This window comes from Rhipicephalus sanguineus, chromosome 7, assembly GCF_013339695.2.
Source record: "Rhipicephalus sanguineus isolate Rsan-2018 chromosome 7, BIME_Rsan_1.4, whole genome shotgun sequence".
Classification (NCBI taxonomy): domain Eukaryota; kingdom Metazoa; phylum Arthropoda; class Arachnida; order Ixodida; family Ixodidae; genus Rhipicephalus; species Rhipicephalus sanguineus.
The window spans coordinates 60,642,259-60,662,631 of NC_051182.1; the positions used below are offsets into that span (position 1 = coordinate 60,642,259).

The following is a 20,373-nucleotide window of genomic DNA, read 5'->3' on the forward strand; positions in this document are numbered from 1 at the left end:
GGCTTCACTATACGTGCATGGGGTATGGAAAACATGCTGTAACTTGCAAAGTATATGACGATAGGCGGATAATTTTTATTGCAACATATTTTTGAATGTTTGGGCGTGCACAAAAATTAAAAAACCAAAATCGACCTCGTGAAAAAATTCGACTTTTGAAGGTGGCCTACCACCTCAAATGTGTCTTGTTCTATAGTTTCTTAGCGCACAGTGTATGATATCAGTCTGCGTAAAATTGCCTCTAGCGTTTGCATAAGTTGACGCAATTTATCAGTATTTAGTGTATAAGCACCTCTAGCGCTTGCGTATACTTGTTCAATAAATTTCACGTTGTGGATAGCGTTTGCGTAAGTTATACTGACGCAATTTACAACTGGTTAATGCATTAATCTGGGTTAGTTGGTACTGATTGTATGCTTCCATATTGCTAGCGAACACGCACAGAGGACGACATGGAAAAAGATAGGAGGAGAGATAGGACCGCTAGACTTCAACTGATTTTTAATCGACATGAAGGGCACAATATATTTCTTTGCGCACACGCAGGTGCCACGTTACAGACAAAGTCTTCCCCCAAAAGGAAAGGAAAATAAAATTCTCCGCCGCCTATCGGTACCGCCAATTCGCACGTGGTTTCTTCTTACACAGATAGTCCCATTCTTCTTTCGACAACTCGATGGATGGAGTGCTGACACTTGTGTCACCCGCCTTGTGAATTTCGACAGCCTCTACTATTTCCCTCTTTCTCGGTTGCCCGCCAACGTACATCAAAGAAGTGGCGTCATATGCCGGGGCACAATCCTCGCACTCCTTGCAGTGCATCGCAAATAAACCACTCCCCGCTAGCGATCGAACAGCCGAACGATGCTCCCTGAGCCTTTCATTGACGCATCTGCCGTCTGGCCAATATACACCTTGCCATAAGCAAGTGGAAGTGTGTACACGACTCCTGTCCTACAAGCTGTAAACTTTCACAGGTGTTTCTTGGCACACCGCGGCTTCTAAGGTTCCCTCACAGTGGAACGTAGCCTCGCCAAAGGAGCCGTGAACAAGACACCAAGACCGGAATTTTGCGCCACTTTTTGGAGCCGGTTGGAAACGCCGTGGCGCGAAATTGCAGTCTTTGTGTCTTGTTTCATAGTAGTGCACAGTGTATTGTTGCAGTCTGCGTAAATATGCGTCTAGCGTTTGTATAAGTTATACTAACGCAATTTGTAAGTATTTAGTGCAGAAGTACCTCTAGCGCTTGCGTATACTGGTTCAATAAACTTATCTTTGTGTGGATGGTGTGGCGATCTAAAAGAACGAGTTATCTACTGTACGCACATGCTTTGAAACTCCCTGCGTGAAAGTTTGCTCGGATGAGGTTACTGCTCTTGTACGAAGTACTCTCAATTGCCGAACATTTTAACAGTGGAGTTCCTTAGGCTTGGCAAACCTCGGGTTCTCCTCGACAAGAAAATGTCATCATCATGAACGGCCTTGGGCGCGCAACGCAATAACTCCACGGGCGCGCGCTCTCCCTCTGGGCCGATTTGTCCACCGTGGGATGCACTACTCAGATGAGCGAGTGAACGATTACAGAGATACAGAGAAAGAAATCCAAGAAAAAGAAAAAAATATTCAAAGTCAAAGAAACAATGCACAGAAAGAGAAACAGATAGAAAAAACAGAGAGCAAAACAGAAAAAGAAAGAAAGAGGCAGACACAAAGGAAGAGAAAGAAAGAAATGGGGAGAGTGAGAAAAGAAGGAAGGCAAGAAAAAAAAGGTAAAAATAGAGAGAAAGAAAGAGATACAAAGAGAAATAAAGAAATATGAAGAAACAGAGGCAAAAAGAGATAATAATGCACAGAAAAAAGAGAGAGGAAGAAAGAAATAAACAATAAAGAAAAGCAAAGAAGGCCGCCCAGCTCCGGAATTGGTTCCCTCCTTAGGCAAGTATTCTGCGCAAACTTTCTGAAGCTGTTTAAGCCGGAGGTTGGGCCATCAGGTGTTCGCAGAAAAACCTCGCCGAGTGATGTCGTCAACATGTTAGCCTAGCAACGCGCTGGAGTAAGGAGAGGAGGAGTAGAGGAGAAGTTGAGAGAAGGGCAAGAAGAAATCAATAAAACTAAATAAAATTCCTCGGAGAGGCAGGATTCGAACCCGGGTTTTGACAGGCCGAAGGTGACTGTCGTAACCACTCGGATGTCCTGGCTCGCTAGCGGAACAGGCATTTCAGAACCATATGATTGATTTGCAATGAGCGAGAGAAGCAGAAAATGATAGAGAGAAAGAGAAAGGAAGAGAGTCGAAGAAGAGAGAAAAAAAACAAATAGAGACAACGAAAGAGAGAGTATCAAGTAGACACACAGAGAAAGAAAAAGTTAGCGAGAGAGAGAAATAAAGGAAGCATAGCGTAGCCATCTATTGCACGGTATAGCAATCGTGTGGGAAAGGGAAGTGAGGGTGAGGAGGATGGAAAGGTGGTGGTATGATTGTAAACCACAACATAGCAATATGCACTACAGTAGAGCAAGCGGGTGGGAAAGAGAAGTGAGGCCGAGGAGAAAAGGTCTCCAGCTTCGCTTTCTGCGCAGTTATCGCGCCACTAGTGTGTAGCTGCCACATATTTGCTAAGGCGAAAACCTTACATGCCTCATCAGACGCAAAAGTTTACCCTATACGCCGTCTGCGAGATTTCGTGAGACCTGACGATACATCATGAGACCAACGTCGGTGTCAGCAGGATTGGTGCAATATAAAACGAAGTGATATAGTCTGTCGAAAGTCACGTGATGCTTAAAAGAATGTACCTGTGCAGTTGGCGTACCAAAAGTCACAGGACCTCAATTTTAGCACGCTTATTATGAACAGTCCACTGTGCTCACAACAGCATAACCTATGTTACTGTTTACCGGGAAAACACACCTTCATTTCCACTTCTCGTCAGCTCAGGAGATTCGTATTTAGGCTATTCACAAGAAAGAAAAAAATGCGCAAAACGATGGAACACAGAGAGAGACGCACGGAGACTGCGCTGATTTCAAACTGTTATATTGCTTTGTGTTCACTCTTTTTTGCGCTGTTTGTTCTTTTACAAGTTTGAACCATCTCGCACAAGCAATCACTTCAGCTAGGTCAGGCTATTCGCACTCTACTAATACGAGTTAGACTTTTAGACTAACATTTGTTCGCTATTTTAGGCAAGCTTTAACCGTCATCTATCTGGACTGTTGATTTCTCTTTAAATGTGAACATCAGGAAATAATTTTGCGGCTTTATGATAGACTTTTAAATCTAGAATACGAGTACTAATTACAGTATGATCACTTCCACGTCTTTTTTGTACCTAAATGTAAAGATACTACTATAAATCCACAGGCTTGTTTTTAGCGCTAAAATTATGGTTTCACTTAAACTACTGGTTTAATTCTTCCTCATCCTGAAATACTAGTATACGTGAACGTAGCCGGTTTGTCTTGTGCGGAAACAACTTTTACGCGATAATGTGTGCAGCTGTATCGTTACGCATTCATCATTTTTACTGTACTTGTCCCTACAAAACTGCGTGTTCATTTGTTTTGCTAATAACATTATTATTTTTCCGTGTTCACCAGCCTTTCGTTCCAAATGATTTTTGTAAAGCGTGGGTCCCGTTGCGGTCATTTGATAGTGACGCCATCATCTGCATATTACCCCTAAGTAAGTACTATATCATACAGTTTCACTAAACGTAAATCACATCAAACCAGTCTGTAGAGGTGATGGGGACTGCTGACATTTTACGGGTTCCATAACAGTTTATTTTACCGGACACATTTTACCAAACTTAGTCTCGCTGGGCATGACGATGCACTTCCGACAAGAAGGTCGCAGGTGAAAAGGAAATGTTCAATTACAATAGTTCCCTTTCCAGTCTAACGTTCACAAGCACACATACTTCATTCTCTATTAGGTTCACTATGCTTGTTGATTTCTTTTCTTGTACTTTTAGGTTAGGGTTACCTTTGTTCTACTTATTTTGCTGAAAAAACGCCAGGCCTGCGCTAAAACCGCAGCACAGTCACAGCGAAAGCTGGAAGAGCGGCGTTTCTAGTGCCCGATGTAAGCTATCTTGGGGCTACAATGCAAGTACACTAGACAGGTACCCACTACGCCATAAATGACAATTTTTGTGAAGTTAGGAAGCACCTACTAAGCCTTTATTCGTCATCCTGCGGAGAAGCGAGGCACCAGCTACACGTCTGTAAGGCATTATGTGCACTTTTTTGAGGCGACGACTGATGACGATGAAGAATTATGGCTCAGCCCTTTGTAATGGGTTGGAAGCTTTAAAAGGCCCACCGGTTATGTAATTGGCATCGGGTGACGCCCGGTCGCTATTTCCCTCTCCCGTCATGCTGTAAAACATACGTTGACGTGGGAGAGAGACGGGGCGGGGGGGCGAAGAACTTTACTGAGACCCCGAGGAAATGGATCATGCGCTTATGGGCTTCCTTGGCAACCAATACAAGTGCACTTGCGAGGAACCCACTAGGCTATAAATCATTGTAATTTTACTGAGACCCCGAGGAAATGACTCATGCGCTTATGGGCTTCCTCGGCAACCAATACAAGTGCACTTGCGAGGAACCCACTACGCTATAAATCATTCTAATTTTTGAGAAGTAGGGCAGCAGGCACTGTGCCATTTTTCGTCATTCTACGGAGAGCATTGGTACCTGCTAAACGCATGTAAGGCATTATGGGCACTTTGTTGACGCTGTGCCTGATGACGATGAAGATTTATGGCAGAGCCCTTTGTAATGGGTTGGAAGCATTCAACAACCTACTCGTTGCGCAATTCCTATTGTGTGACGCCTGGTTACAGAATTCGCGTTGTGCAACGCTTGGTGCTTATTTTACTCTTCTACCACGCTACATTAGATATGCTAATGTGGTTCCTTCCCGACATGAAGCCTGTATAGAACCTTTTTGCAAAGCAGTTTCAAGCACCGGCATGGCTCAGAGGTTGAATACTGGGCTCCAACGCAGAGGGCCCAGGTTCGAACCTAGTTCCATCCGGGAATTTTTTTCTTATTTGGTTTTTTTTTCTTATTTCGAGCGATACTGGTTACGGACACCGGCGGCGGCGGCAGCGGCGGACAACTACGGCGCCAAAAACGGCCGGTGAAATGATCTCATAACAGCTTTCGCTGTAAAACATAGAGGAATGGAGTATCCTAGTTCCTTACTCTCCAACCTGTCTATAGAAAGCAAGTTGACGATGGCGCTGGGATACTATTGGTGCCAGGACCAACCAAGGGAGGCCAAAGAGTGTCATGCACGCAACGAGCATGCTAGCACAGAACAGCTGGCGGGTGCAGTGGTTAGCGCAGCGTTTACATTCCTGCGGGTCCGGAATAGGAAATTTACTGCGTAGCATACGTGGAGCGCACCTCTAAAAACTGTAGGCGATAAGAGTTATCCATCAGTTTTCAGCGACGCAGTACCTCACAATCAGCATGTGCGAAATCTTTATTGGAACTGCTTGGTGTCATACTTCAGGAACAAGAAACGGTAAAATGTACTGCTCGAATAAACTGAGATGTTGGTTCATAAGTGGTCATTGCTGCTGAGCCACCACCTTCGGTGACACTGCACCCTGCTTACCGTTGACAAGCTATTAAGGCGTTAGCCATAAAGCGGCCCTCCAACACTTTTTTTGAAGCGCCTGCATCGGTGCCGCTTGCATCAACGCGTAGTGGCGCTCGCCAGAACTCTTGCAGGCGGAAATGACAACACAGAGCGCTGGCCTGTGATTGGATAAATGTAACGTTAGAAGTGACCATTGCGTCGCATCAAAAAAGGAATTATATCGGGTTTCGTTTTTCTTCAGCATTTTTTTCACTAAACACCGAAAAGACTGCCGCTCTTAGACTTCTTTAGTTTTAAACCTGCAGCGCCGGGCAAAGAATGCGCCGAACGCCACGGCAATGGAGGAAACGCGCAGGGGACGCTCCAGGCGCTGTTGTTTGAAGAAACTGAAGGGAAAAAAATGTAAGAGCGTCGGTGTAGAAACCGTCGCAACAAGAAAAATCACTAAAACTACAAAACATGATAGAGGCGTTCGCGAGCTGCCTCGTTTTGCACGTGCGGTTCACTCTGCAAGCACCATATTGTTTCTCTCTATCGCAACGGTGTCCTCAATACGTTGGAAATAACGGGCAACATGATACACAAGCTTCCCGTACGTACGGTATTTCAGTTAGTTTCATAAGGGCACCATCAAACGTCACATGGCGAGTGAAACGTGGTCAGGTGACCCCGTAAAAATCAAGTTGAGGGTGGGCCTCCATTTTATTGTATTTTGAGTTTTCTAGGCAGAATAACTTCGGACTGCGCGCCCCTATCGCTGCCGTTCTTGCTGCACTAGTCTCTCCAGCCTTCAGTCTCCGCAACCCGCAACTAAAAAAATTTAAACATTGAGGTCTGGAAAAGTGTTAGAGGGCCCATTTATGTAACTCGTCATGCCCTGATCTTAAGCGTGGCGTTCTAAAAAACACGGTAATCCAGAGTGAAGCGAAAATTCCCAGCTAAGTTCCAGTCAAGCATCCCTCGAAGTGTGGATTTCTTTCATCTTCGGGGTGTTCGTGTCTCTAAAGAAACTAAAAAGCGGTGTTCGTGTGATACAAAATGCAAAGTAAAATAGTTACAGCGGGGCACTTTGCATTTCTAGTATTCTTAGACGAATATATTAAGGACCCTGTGAGTTTTTCTCATCAGAACAAGCTTAGTGTAAAAGGCCTTTATGAATATTCACTCGTACGCGAGGATAGCAAGAAAATTACGAAAAGGACTGCCTTCTTGTCATATGTTTCATTAAATGTAAGTCTCTTTTGTGCCATTTCGTTTAGTGTGAATTCACTCCTACCCCACAAATCGAGATTTCACAGATATCACAAGAAAGGCTGGGCTTCAGCTGGAACTTGCGGCAAGCAGGTTTTAATCCTTTTAAACCTATTTCTCAGCGGGCGAATGGTTAGGCATGTCTACGCAACAAGCAAAGAACAGGTTTAGTAACTCCCTCCGTTTCTTTGAAATACTACCTGTCATTCAGTGAGTTTTGATTAAAGGAAACAAAGGAATTATATAAGGAGCTTCGTTCTTGTTATCTACATTTACCTTCCTCCTTTAAATAAATATACTTGCGGACGAAATCTGCAGGCTAATCAGAGGAAGCACGAAGGATCTTCAGAACAGTCTATGTCAGCGCCTCCGCATGAAACTGGCTGCATGAGCGGTGATGGCATTCTTTTGACTGCGTTTTTTTTTTTTTTGGTGTCCTGGTGATTGGACAGCTGCGCGCAGCTCTCCCATAGTAGAGTAGTGAGTGCCTAGAATGGTTCACATTTTCTTCTAAACACAATGGTCTCCAAAGCGTTTAAAATTCGTTCTAAACACACGCATAATGCTTCGCTTTGAAGCCTTCGCCGTCAATCTCTCAGGTGGAGTTCTTGGAGTGATCTTTGAAAAAGAGAGCATTGCGTGCAGAACATTGGAAGGCGCGCTACCGAAAACGAGGGAGGTTATAAATAGGGCTTCGGAATACAAGCTGTTACTAGCTGCTAGGGCAGGCGTGGTGAAGACGCAGGCGTGCGCGTATGCCCATTATATCGCGCACGTTGCATTGTTGCCACGAAATTTCGTACAACGTCACTGGAGAGTATCGGAGCAATTATATGCGCACATAAACCTGCAAAGGTGAAGGCCATTTGCATCATACTGCCCACAGAGCACGCTGGTCTAGGTGTTCTGGATATTAACATAGGCGTGCGCACAGGGGTGGGGGGGCAGGGGGGCGCCCCCCCCCCCTAATCAACGAAGACGGGAGGGGCGCAAAATCTGCCCTGTACATTGACCCATCTAGTCTCCTAGGAGGGGGGGGGCGCAAAATCTGCCCCATACATTGACTTAGTAGGGTGGGGGGGGCGCCGCGATGAAACTTTGCCCACCCTGATGGGAAACCCTGCGCACGCCTAGTGATATTAAGATCTTCACTAGAGCGCTGGCAGAAAAAACAATTCCTAGGTTGTTCGCTGAACCGGAATACCAAGAAAAAGCTTTGTAATGTACTGCAAAAGTACTCTAAAGGATACGTTTACGAAAGAGAGCTACAGTGGACCGCAATCTTGGAGTCCACTATAGCTTCACAAGACTGTGTGCGACTTTAAATGCACGGTAGATCAAAAAGAGGAGGAGAAAGTATTTAAATAACTACCGTCTAGCTTTTGTATACCCAGGCAATTTACAGGTATTTAGTTGATTAGCGCCTCTAGCACTTGTGTGAACTTGTTCAATAAACTTTCCTTTGTGGCTAGTTGACAAACACTATCATAGATGTGAGGCGTCTTACTGCTGTCTCAAAATAGAGTACGAAGTACAAGGCTAAATTCTTAATGGTTTTTTACTCAGTATAGTGCCAGATCACTCAGCTTGCCCTTAATGCTATCCGTTCATTGATCTCCCAAAGTAATTCATATAGTGCTCAGGATCTTCAAGCATGTCTTTAAAACACAAAATTTTCTCAATTGTTAACTATATCTCTGCGAAAGTTCTACTAACATCCTTCTTAGTTGGGTGCGAGAGGCAGCTTACCGCTCTCCCATAGTAGAGTACGATTCACTTGGAATCGTCTAACATTTTTTTCTAAACACAATGTATCACATCATTTCACAATAGCGAACCGATTTCAAACTTTGTTACACGAGAGCGAAGCACCAGATAAGTGACAGCCTAGCACATGACATAGGAATAGCCAAGAAAACAATATTATAGATTCGGAAAGTCAGCGTCTGGCGAGCACCTGTTGCACTGGCACAAATGCGCTCTGAAAACTTTTGCGCTTTTTATACGGAAAATTCCTCTCCTTTTTGTGCGGAATGTCCCTGTTCGTACACACTGCTTGCTCTTACATTCAGTTAGGAGTATGGGTAATGGAAAGAGCAGGGGGCTGGGCGGACAGGCAGCGTGAACCAAGAAGCGAACACTCAAGCAATGGGCGCTGATACTGCCTTCCTGAGGAGACCATGCCGGTCGGAGAACAGCCGGCGCAGCTACAAGTGCTTTAGAGGGGTCATGAACCACTTTTCGAAATAATGATCTAATGACCTCTGTATCGGAGTTTACTGCCTCCCGAATCGATTGCCGCAAACATTTCTCGAATCCGTCAAGAATGTGCGGAGTTACGGGGGTTTGGCGCACGCTCTCAGCGCTTTCTTTTTTTTTCTCGTGCCGACTAGCGCACTGGAACCTACACAGGGAGGGATGGCACGGGGGCAATAAGTTACGTCAGCGCGCATCATGAAACGCGATCGCTCTCCCGCTGTGATTCGCGTGCGCGAGTGCAGCTACCGTGTACTGAGAGGAGTGCGGCGCCGGCAAGTGGCGGCACCCCATGGCAAGAAGCGCATCTTATCCGAACGCCGCTCTTGATTTATGTCGGCTATCGGCCAATGAGGATGCTATGTCTTTTACGACGTGAACAGGCAGATCGCGACGTCAACGGGCAGACGCCCCGCCCACCGACGGGAGTGAGAACCGGCCTCTGTTTGAAATGAGGGCACCTGAGAAAACAGCAACTTCGCGTTCCGCTTGTAGCCTTTACGCGGTGCGCACGACTGCAACATTTGGCTGAGCAGTTCATAGCCGTGTCAGCTTTCCGCAGGATGTGTTTTTTCAACATGCCCAAGGGGTGCTTCGTGACCCCATTAACGTGTTGTTCGTGGTCGTACGTGCCAGCGTTCTTTCCGTGCTGCTAGCAGGTGAACCTGCCGAAATTGGCGCGATTAACCTTTTCTCTGTTCGGTGGTGCGCTGTTGTCTCTTTTAGCAGCAGAGCTGTTTAAGCTTCAGGTTGGGGCGTTACGCTCGCATAAACACGGGTAGGTATGCGCTACATGAATTGGACAAGCCTCATTAACGAGTACGGCAGGTTTGAGTGCAGCTGGGAGGTGAGCGGTATAGAATGATGTTCGAGCCAAGGGTGCGGTGGGTGAACCCTAGTAATAGTAGGAATGCTGACGGAAGGAGCCGTGAGGAGAAGGCAAGCGAGCGTTAAGCGAAAACTCTGCTCGGCGAAGGGGATAGCAGGAAGGAAAGGAGGATGAGAGGATATAAGAAGCGGAGAGGAGGTGGAGAAGCCATAAAATATGAAATGAAATTTCTTGGCGAGGCGGTCTTTGAACACGGATACCCACGGCCCTAAGGCGAGCGTCGTAACCACTCGCCAATCCAGGCATTGTAGCAGAAGAAGCATTTATGGGAACTATATTGTTACGCGAGTGACGAGTCGCTTGCACGGTAGGCTTTCAAGAAGATATATTTTCAAGAGCAGCTGCAGCGCTGACCAGTCCGGCTCGGAGCTCGAGCAGCAAGCGATCTTCGTCCTCTTCGTCGGGCGCACACGCGCGTCGACAATATGCACTCCGGCAGCCTACATGTAGCAATATGATTGCGTTGCCACGTGTGTTTTGTTATCTTCAGGATGTTAGTTTTGTAATACTTCATGTGTGCAGTGTGCAATCTATACTGTTCTTTTCATTAAAAATCCCTCTTACCTGCGCGTGCGTAACGGAACACCTAAAAGGCAGGCATTGCAGGCAAGAAAAGTCCGGATACGTTTGATGTTAATAATTAAAAAAAAATTATTTTGGCTGGGCCCAACGGAACATTCAAGCAGGAAAGTTGGAACTGCCGTCAATGTTGCAGTAATTTGGCACCGTGTCAAGAACTGTGCGGTCACAGGATATCAGAGCACGTGGAAATGAGGAAACCCTCTTTAATAAAATGGAGGTATTTTTGTTTATTCGTGCAGTCATGCGAAATAATCAGAATTGGTTTCGCAAATTATATTATCTATGAGATACCGTGAATTCATAACTACTAGAAATTCTCCCCGTCGAACATTCCTCGACGCAACCATAGAACTCTCTTTAAAAATGTTTGCACTACCAACGTAGCCATTCAGCTGATTTGTTCTAATGATGCCACGCATTTCGTAAAGACACATACGCGAGGTAAATGGTTAAAATGTAAAATTTGTATTTCACGAGGGCAACAGAAAGAAAAGACACGGTGTCCTGCGATTCAGCTGGCTCTTTAGTATTCATTACGCTAAGGAAATACACCGCTTGTACTGCAGAGTCCGCAATACCTTCGTTGCCATAAAACGTACTACATACGACAGTAAAACAATTCAGTCACGCTCCAAACATGGAAGCGGCCCACTGGGCGCTGTCTTTCACTAAAGTGTTGCATCCACTCATTCATCCAGCTGTACTCCGTGAAAGCCGTCGAAATAGTGAAGCTGATGCCCCTTTTCGTCAGCCTCTCCGCGATGCGCAGCGCCTATAGGGGCGCCACTGAAAGCCGCGTAGCGGCGGCGCACGCGTGTGCAATTTGCTGTTTGTGCGCGCGTGCGATTTGCCGCTTGTGCGCGTCCCAGATGATTACTTTTGCGGCGATAGTGTGCGCTAAGGAGCCGCACTTTATAATAGTGGGCATGTGTCTGACGTCACAGCTTTGTGGGACGGCAATGTCACCACACGCGCCAAGTGTTTGCCACAGACAAGCGTCAACAAGCTTCCCTACGAAGTGGAGCTCATCGTAAGTACACCGCTTTCTTTATAACGTCCCGATCACTAACGCCTGCATGCGTTGACGCGTGAACCAACGTTTTTTTTCTCGACACAGCAGCTTCGTTTACGTGCCATGTGTTTATATAGTAGATTTTGAGGGAGCGCTGTCGCACCGGCGTATAGATTTCACAGGTGCTGCCACGCGAAGGGTCAGCGTTGGTAAAACTTTGAAACCAGCACGATAAACTTGGGAAAAAATAAACGATAAACTTGTCATCATCGGCGCAGAAGCGCACAGCGAACATTCTGCAACGATGATAGCATTCCAGTGCCATCAATAGGTAGAATGCAGCCGATTTCGTGCAGCACACGTGTGATTCGATGGCGCTTTTGTAAAGGAGCCGTCACCTGCCCCACATTCTCTGGCATTGCGCTTCGCGCCATTCGTTTTTCAAGAGCGCCTAGGCATCTCATCTTATCAGTAATAACAACTTCATGTGCATTGTAGCGTCTACAATGCAGGCGAGGCGACCAGGTGTAAACGTAGTAGCGTTCGCTGAAGACGTAGCGGCATAAATGGAGAAATAAAAACACGGTAATCGATCTAACACTGCCGTAAACAAAGTGCGATTGCTTACTTCTGCGTCGTACAGCCGCAATCCACCGCCGCCGTCGCTCTCGCTCATGAAATAGCACCGGAAACCTGTAGAAGTGCGTTCCTGTTAATTTTTCGTGTGCTTTTGAGCAGCCGAAAACGCAGCAGTTATTTTTCGACATCGGTGAAGCCCGACAGAGTCGTTAAATCACGATGAAAACACATCCATCGTTACACTCGCGTACATGCTCGCGGGAACACTGCTCTCCTGGACCCACCAACGCTTCCGAGCCGTGGCGGCAGATGGCGTCGTCGGCGCTTTGCGCATCGCCAATAGCATTTCTCTGCTTTGTAAGCCTATGCTTAGTATTGCCGTGTGTAATCATTGTTCCATTGTTACTCCGTGCAAGAATATTTAGTGATAAGTGCTTAATTTTGCTCTTGCATCTGATTGTACCGTTGCATTTGCTGTCACCCCTTTCATCACACATTACACTACATTTTGATGCCAAGTTTCGAAACATACGGTTAGGCCATATGGATACCGTGCGACAATATCTTTATTCGCGGTCGCACTGGAACGCTAAGCTAATAATAATAATACCTGGGGTTTACCGTCCCAAAACAACGATTTGATTCTGAGGGAGCGCAGTTGTGGAGGGCTCCGGAAATTTCGACTACCTGGGGTTCTTTAACCTGCACCTAAGTCTAAGTACAGATGCCTCAAAAATTTTCGCCTCCATCCAAAATGCAGCCGCCGCGGCCAGGATTCAATCCCGCGACCATAACCACTGGCATCATAACCGCTAGACCACCGCGGGGGAGCAACGCTAAGGGAGTGTTCAAGCGCGGCCGTTGCCAATTTCGTCCGGCTACTCGCCCAAAACGCGCATTACTATCACGGTTGCGCTGGAACGCAAGCAGCGTTCTAATATCTGCTGTTGTGCATGACATACTCGCCTCGCCAAAAATCAGCAGTTGTTCCGTGTACGAATACAACTGACTAGAGAAGCTCCTTAGATATGGGACGCAAACGACTATGTATAATTTCAAACTGCTTATTGGGCCGCTTGCCTTCTTTTTTTTTTGCGCCCCGTTCGCCTTCGGCGCGCGTGGCGTTTCATTGTCTTTTAGCGCCGGCGCCGCATCTATGTTGCACGCAAGGATGTTAAAACCTCCTTGGTTGCAGGGAGCCTCGACGGCGACGGCGGGGTTCGGGCCTAAGGAGCTTCGCTCCTAATAAAGTTTGGTGGGGCGTCGCTGCCAGCACAGCCTCCCTCCCCCCTCCAAGCGAGTCACCACAATGCTTCTCAACATTTCCCCCCATCCGAGCGAGGCTCTCTTTCGCCACCCTCTGTGAGGCCAGTGTTGAGGCGCAACTGTTTCCCCTTCCTACCGAGCCTCACTCTCACTACAACGCATCACCATGTGACATATCCCGGATGCTGCGAGGTCACGTTGCTCTGCGTGACGACCAGAGGCCGTCAGCGGACATGGATGTTCCCTAAACAGCTCCGCTGTTAAATGTAAAGTCAATGACACGCAGTGAAAGCTGCGGAAACGGCCAAGCGCTCTAGTGGCGACATCTCGCTGCAACTCGAAAGGAGCGGCTTCTTGCTCGGCAGTTCTAGAAGTAGTGACCATCTTCGGAAAGGGCGCGGCACACATAGTACAGGGATTGTAAAGCCCCGTTGGCTTCGGGAACGTTTCTTTCGCGCGGGTAAGGACGTTCGCATTGGAGACAAAACCGCCGTGCTTATTTTGCAGCTCTCGGTTGCGTGACGATATGCTCGTTGCGCCCGCCTTCTTTCATGAGACGTGCTTTATCACAGCCGGAGAAGAATGCAGACGCACGCGTCCGCGTCACGTCTCTCCTCTTATCTAGTCATGGTTGTATGTTCTATTGGCCGTACTGGAACGCATGAGCGTACGCATCGGCCGTATGACTGGTACGCATGTGCCGTACTGGAACGCATCACAGCCACGGTAACAGGTAGGAGCGTTCCACTTCAGCGCTGTCTGTGTCTCCACACGCATTCCCCTCTGGGCCCGTATTCTCAAACGATCGCAACAGGCGATAGTATCGTGTTTGGTGAAGTAGAATCTGATGCGTTCAATAACTGAAGAAACACTTGCCTATGACGTCATTGTTACACTGGCCCTTGGTGTCCGAATGTCTCACAACACAGGCGTACGAGCGCAGAGCGATCCGAGTGCGGCGTTTTCGAGCGTATGCTGGCTTCTACGCAGTGGTCAGGCTTGGCTGTGGCTACTTGAAATATAGGCCTTGTTGAAAGTGCTTTCAACATTTTTTTGCGCGATTATTTAATGCACAGTATATTATTTAAAGAATGCAACTTCGCGTGAAATGTATTTTTGTTGAGAGTTCAGCTGTAGTGTGCCGCCGCAGCGATATCGTCTCAACCAAAGGAGGCATTGTCTCAACATCTCAGCATGTTGCCGGCTCGCGATAAGCCACGCGAGCAACGCACGGTTCATGTTCCTGGGACGTCCAAACCACGAAAAAACAGGCGCTGGCAATGAACGAGTACTGATAACACCCTAAGGGAATGCTTGCTGAAAGCTTCAGTGCAAGAAATGTTGCGTACATCCACCAAGGATTGAATACTAGAAGCTACCGCTTACGTCACTGAAATGGTAGTTTTCACCACCAACCGAAGGTGATAAGGTGTGTTCGTTTATTCCAGGCATTGCAGGAGCGCCGTAGAGCACCGTCACGTCCACGGAAGTACTAGATGGCGCCCTCACTTTTCCTGTTTTGGTCAATAGCCAATCAGCGCGCACCAAAGGCGATACTTTTGCGATTGTCGCCTTTTGAGAATACGGCTCCTGTTCTCTCGTAAAACATCGCCTTCTTATTGGCTTGCGAGAAGCGATGCTTTTCTCCCAGCAATGAAAATTGATCTCGGACGCGAAGGGAGAAATATTTAGGTAGTCAAACTCCCGTTAAAACGGGCGTTGGCGGGCGTCCACATAACGTCACGAAAATACAAAAATAACGTGCGCCGACTGAAGCACTTCGATTGGCGGCGCCTTGGGGCGCGGAGCTGTAACCGCAAGACAAAAAGAAAAGAAAGCGCTACCGGCCGGGTTCGGCCTTTTACAGCGAAAGCTGTTATGAGATCATTTCACCGGCCGTTTTTGGCGCCGTAGTTGTCCGCCGCCGCCGCCGCCGGTGTCCGTAACCAGTATTGCTCGAAATAAGGAAAAAAAACGAGATAAGAAAAAAATTCCAGGATGGAGCGAGGTTCGAACCTGGGCCCTCTTGAGGCACGGCCGTGCTTGAGGCAACTAATACAAGCACGTATCCAAGGTACCCACTAAGCCATGAATCATTGTAATTTTTTTTGAAATAGCGAAACACCAAGTATGCCATTTTTCGTCAATCATCGGAGAATCGTGGTACCCGCTACACATCTGTAAGGCATTATGTGCGCTTTGTGCTGTGGCTAATGGCGATGAGGAATTATGGCTGAGCCTTTCTAACGGGTTGGAAGCATTCAACGACCGATTCGCTGCGCAATTCGCAATGTGCGACGCCAGGGTGTTATTGTACTCTTATGCCACGCTATATTACATATGTTAACACGATTTCTTGCCCGACATGACGCCTGTATAGAGTATTTTTGTGATGGAGTTACACGCACCAGTGTGGCACAGTGGTGGAATACTCGTCTGCCACGCAGAGGGCGTGGGTTAAAATCCCGTCCGGTCCCAGAAATTTGTTTCTAATTTCATTTTTTTCTTATTGCATGCGATAAAGGTTACGGACACCGGTGGCGGCAGACAACTATGGCGCCAAAATCCGCTGTTGTGATCTCATAACAGCTTTCGCTGTTACAAACTTCAGCGCCGACAATGCCCTCTCCATGCTGGCCTACCTGATAGGCGCGTGAAAGTCCACTTGCGTTAATATAAACATGTCTGGTTGCCACTCGTTTCGTTTTTCGCACAATATCAACATACACTCTAAGCACGGTAACGTTTACTAAAGGTGCACATTTTCACAAATTTGTGTACTTATAAAATAGAAGTTATCTAGTAACCTTTAGTACCCGTTCACAGTATCGAGCATTCTCACGTAAAAATAGAGGTTACGTTGTACAATACACGGTATACTGTTCACACAAAACGGCTTCCAGCAGATTTTATACGGCCATATCACGTAAAAATAGAGGTTACGTTGTACAGTACACGGTATAGTGTTTACACAAAACGGCTTGCAGGAGATTTTATACGGCCACCGCTCTGCGCCTCTTCTTTCCTTCGCTCTTCTTTCTTCGACGCATTCCAGGAGGTTACGCTCATCACATGGATCAGCCAGTTGTGCCACAGCAACGGAAGCATAGCCTTCCACTCTTTCGCACTTCGTGCTGCGCATGCCTCGTGTTTTTTCCGCGCTTCCTTGTGCGGTTTTAATACACCGTCCATATACGTACGCTAAAAAATGCGAACCTTTGCGGAAGGTGTCACATGGAAGGTGCTTCTCGGAACACACGCGATGGCGCATTGTAATAAATCAAGTGCATGACTGCTTATAGAACGTGACAATTGCGGTGACCGAGGCCAAATGCGTCGCCTTCGCTCATTAGAAGAGGCAGCTAACAAAACATTCGCATATTCGAGGCGACTTGGAGTTAGCATGCACTACAGCAATGATGAACCGCGATTATTATTAAAATGTGGTCGACCCGTCAATATCAGTGAAGACCAGAGATTTTATAACAGTATCATGGTATACGTGTCAGGTCATCCTCTCTTGGTCCAACTTCTATGCAGTTTAAGCATAGGCTGGCGTGATTATAACACTTCAATTATTTTTCTGCTGCTCGTGCACTTTCATTGACTGTGTGATTCGTGCTTATCAAACTGTGTCTTATCCGATAATAAATACCAGCCGTCTATTTGTTATAGGGCTATTTGCCATTTTGTTCACCTTCAAATATGGGATCAGCATTGGAAACGTGGATACTGACAAAATGGGAAGTTGACAAAGCAGGGAAGCTGCTGAAGGCGGTAAAGAAGTGCGCGGAGAATTAACACTGCTCCTCACGGCGTAGAGTATATTCAAAATTGATATACAGACCACTCGCCATACGCCACGTTAAGTCAGTTTTACGTACTTCTCGCAAAACCCAAAGAAATGTCTGAAATCATCGCGTAATAAGTAGCTGGCTGGTACGTTTGTGCATATGATATACGAATGCTGAATGATATTATCAGAAAAACACACAGTAAATGCAAATGTGTGCATACGCAAAACATACAATAATACCAAGAGCGCATATCAAGAGCCGGAACGCGGTTTTCTCGAGAGATGCAAATTGTAATGCTTAAGCATCTACGTAATTGGATCAAGAGAGGATACTTGTCTGATACACATGGCACAACTCATGATTAAGAATATCTGTCAATCACCTGCTCTTCTTAATTATCGTTTTAGTGGCAGACCGCATTTGAACGACGCGATGCTTGTGGGCGAAGGTGTGACGTTATGATGCATGCAAGCTCTAAGCCAACTCCAAAGGAAATTGTTTTGTGTTTTTTCTTGCGATTAGGGAAGCGTACATCTCTTGCCACGGACACCGCAACTGTCGTGATCTATGCAGACATCTACCAGAATTATTCCAAAGCTCCAGCGTGTGTATTCAGGACAGGGCAGGCCATATGACACCGCCGTGAAAGTTCTCATTACTCTGTGTACATATTTGTACGCTGCATAATAAAGCCGCAGAAAGAAGTACAAAAGGTTAGGCGTGCACAGAAAGCAGCCCTAAAGGAAGAGCCACGCTTCTCTTGCTAGACGATACTTGGCTGGGCCGATCATGCGTGCAGCGAGTGGTCCGAAATGTGTCGCAGAAAGAAGATCGAAAGAAAAAAAGAGGCACATACCCATTGTTAAGCGACATCTGGGTGGGTGGGCTACGGGTAGAGCTGTTATACTGAGTGGAGCCCCCTGCAAATAATACGTGATCAGCGTTGTGCTTCTCCTTAAGTACACTAGTGTGTGCGGCATACCATAAATGCTGGTACTGCAGGACAGCTGAAACACAGAGGGCAGCCAAAAAGAGGGTGATTGTCAGTCCTTTACTTTTGTTGCTCGGGTTGTGCGGGCTCACAAGAAATTTTCTGAAGAAAAAAAAACATGCACCATTCGAAAAGAATTCATATTTCATTGCTTTATACCTCTAAAGCAGAATACATCAAAGTTTATTCATTTATAGCTTCAGGGACTTGTCTAGCTGATAGAAGACCGCAGGTATTCATGGCGTTTCTTCTTGTTTTCGCCTGTGGTTGGTACAAATTTACAGGAGCAGGTGGTCAGGATCTGCAGTCAAACCCTCTCTTGCTGCACGCACCATCATGTTTCATCAGTCAATATGTCAGTTGCTGATTCCGCAATCTCCTCGCTGGACAGTCGATCCTAAATGGAGAGGACCGTTATTTTGCACTATTCCAACGGTTACTGCCACTTTGCACACAACTGCCGATAGCACGTAATGTGAGACACATACTCCAACCCCCCCCCCCCCCCCAAAAAAAAAGGGTGTTACTTGACCAATACATAAGCGTTCCTCAAATCTACTACCTGTGCAATACGTTTATCGGAAAACAAAAATCTTATTTGAAAACGCACGTTAATCCCAAATGCAATTTACTTCTGTTTAGCACAAGAGTCAGCAATACAATAATGTAAGTAACAGTTTAGTAGCAGAAACACGACAGCAGGTGATTAGAAACAGAAACATTGCAATTTACATTTTTCTGTGACCATACTTGGCATTTCACGTGGAGCTTGAATATGCTCGTACCTAATTGTTTTCCTCAAGGGGCATATTCCACTTGACAGTTCATAACCTCAGCTGCACCGAACGTAAGGTATATCGGCGTCTGGAAGTTTCCAAGCTGCCTGATAGGAGATCATCCCAGCATGCCTTGGGCGGGATGTATGCTGTAAACATTTCCAACGCAACACATTTAATATGGCGGGAAAAAAATCATTTGTGTTGTCTACGTACCTTTAAACATTCCGGCTTTGACAGTTAAATCACATGTATACTGATTCATTTTTTTAAACCACAATGACACGTTGCTTGCACCCTAGAACAGAACGAGAACACAAAAAATATTATCTCAGTGCCAGAGAACAAATTTTTATCGCCAAGGAACTAAGGACATCGAAAGACATACCAACCACACTGACCATGTCCCCCTTTGAACTCCTACGTCGCACGATTGCTGGCATTCTTGCTATCTGAAAAATCGTTAAGCCACAGCGTATCGCTTATCGCGTAACATATTCTCAGCTGCCCCGTTTTGATAGCGAAGCAGTTACACGTAATCGAGCGACGCAGAGCAAATACTGCCGGCAACAATGCGTAAAAGCATGACAATTTATTTTTCTGACTCGACCCGACTCTTACAGCAGCGTATGAGCATGAATTATCTGAATTTTGAATGCCGTACATTGTGATCTGTATGAGTGCAACTATGGAATGAAGATGACTTCAGCGTATATTTGTGGTAAGGTTTCAAGTTAGGTCAAGACGCAGAAGTTTGAAGTCTGACGGAAGCCCGTCTGGTTGGGTTGATACGTGGTGACGTTGAAAACCCGAGGCACTGAGCCGACTAAAGCAAAAAGCACACACACACACATACACACACGCACGCACGCGCACACACACATACACACACGCACGCGCGCGCGCACACGCGAGCACACACGCGCACGAGCACACACACACACGCGCGCGCACGAGCACACACGCGAGCAAACACACGCGCGCACACACACACGCACACACGCGCGAGCACACACGCGAACAAGCACACAAACACGCGAGCACACACACACACACGCGAGTACACACGCGCACGAGCACACACACGCGCGCGCACACACACACGCGCGCACGAGCACACACGCGAGCAAACACACGCGCACGAGCACACACGCACGCGCGAGCGCAAACGCACACACGCGAGCACACACAAACACACACGCGCGCGCGAGCACACACACACACGCGCGAGCACACACACACGCACGCGCACGAGCACGCACGCACGCGCGAGCACACACACACACATACACACGCGCGCGCGCACACAAACGCGAGCAAACACACACACGCGCGAGCGCAAACACACACACGC

At 46.9% G+C, this 20,373-nt stretch overlaps 1 long non-coding RNA gene across 1 annotated transcript; it reads right to left on the reverse strand.

Annotated features, from left to right (window-relative positions):
- Window positions 1-18,490: 18,490 nt before the first annotated feature.
- Window positions 18,491-19,291, reverse strand: LOC125759195 (uncharacterized). The gene is made up of 3 exons (XR_007416723.1): window positions 19,236-19,291; window positions 19,029-19,168; window positions 18,491-18,640 (listed from the first exon to the last, which is right to left on the reverse strand). It is a non-coding gene; the product is annotated as an uncharacterized LOC125759195 (long non-coding RNA).
- Between the last annotated feature and the right edge of the window lie 1,082 nt (window positions 19,292-20,373).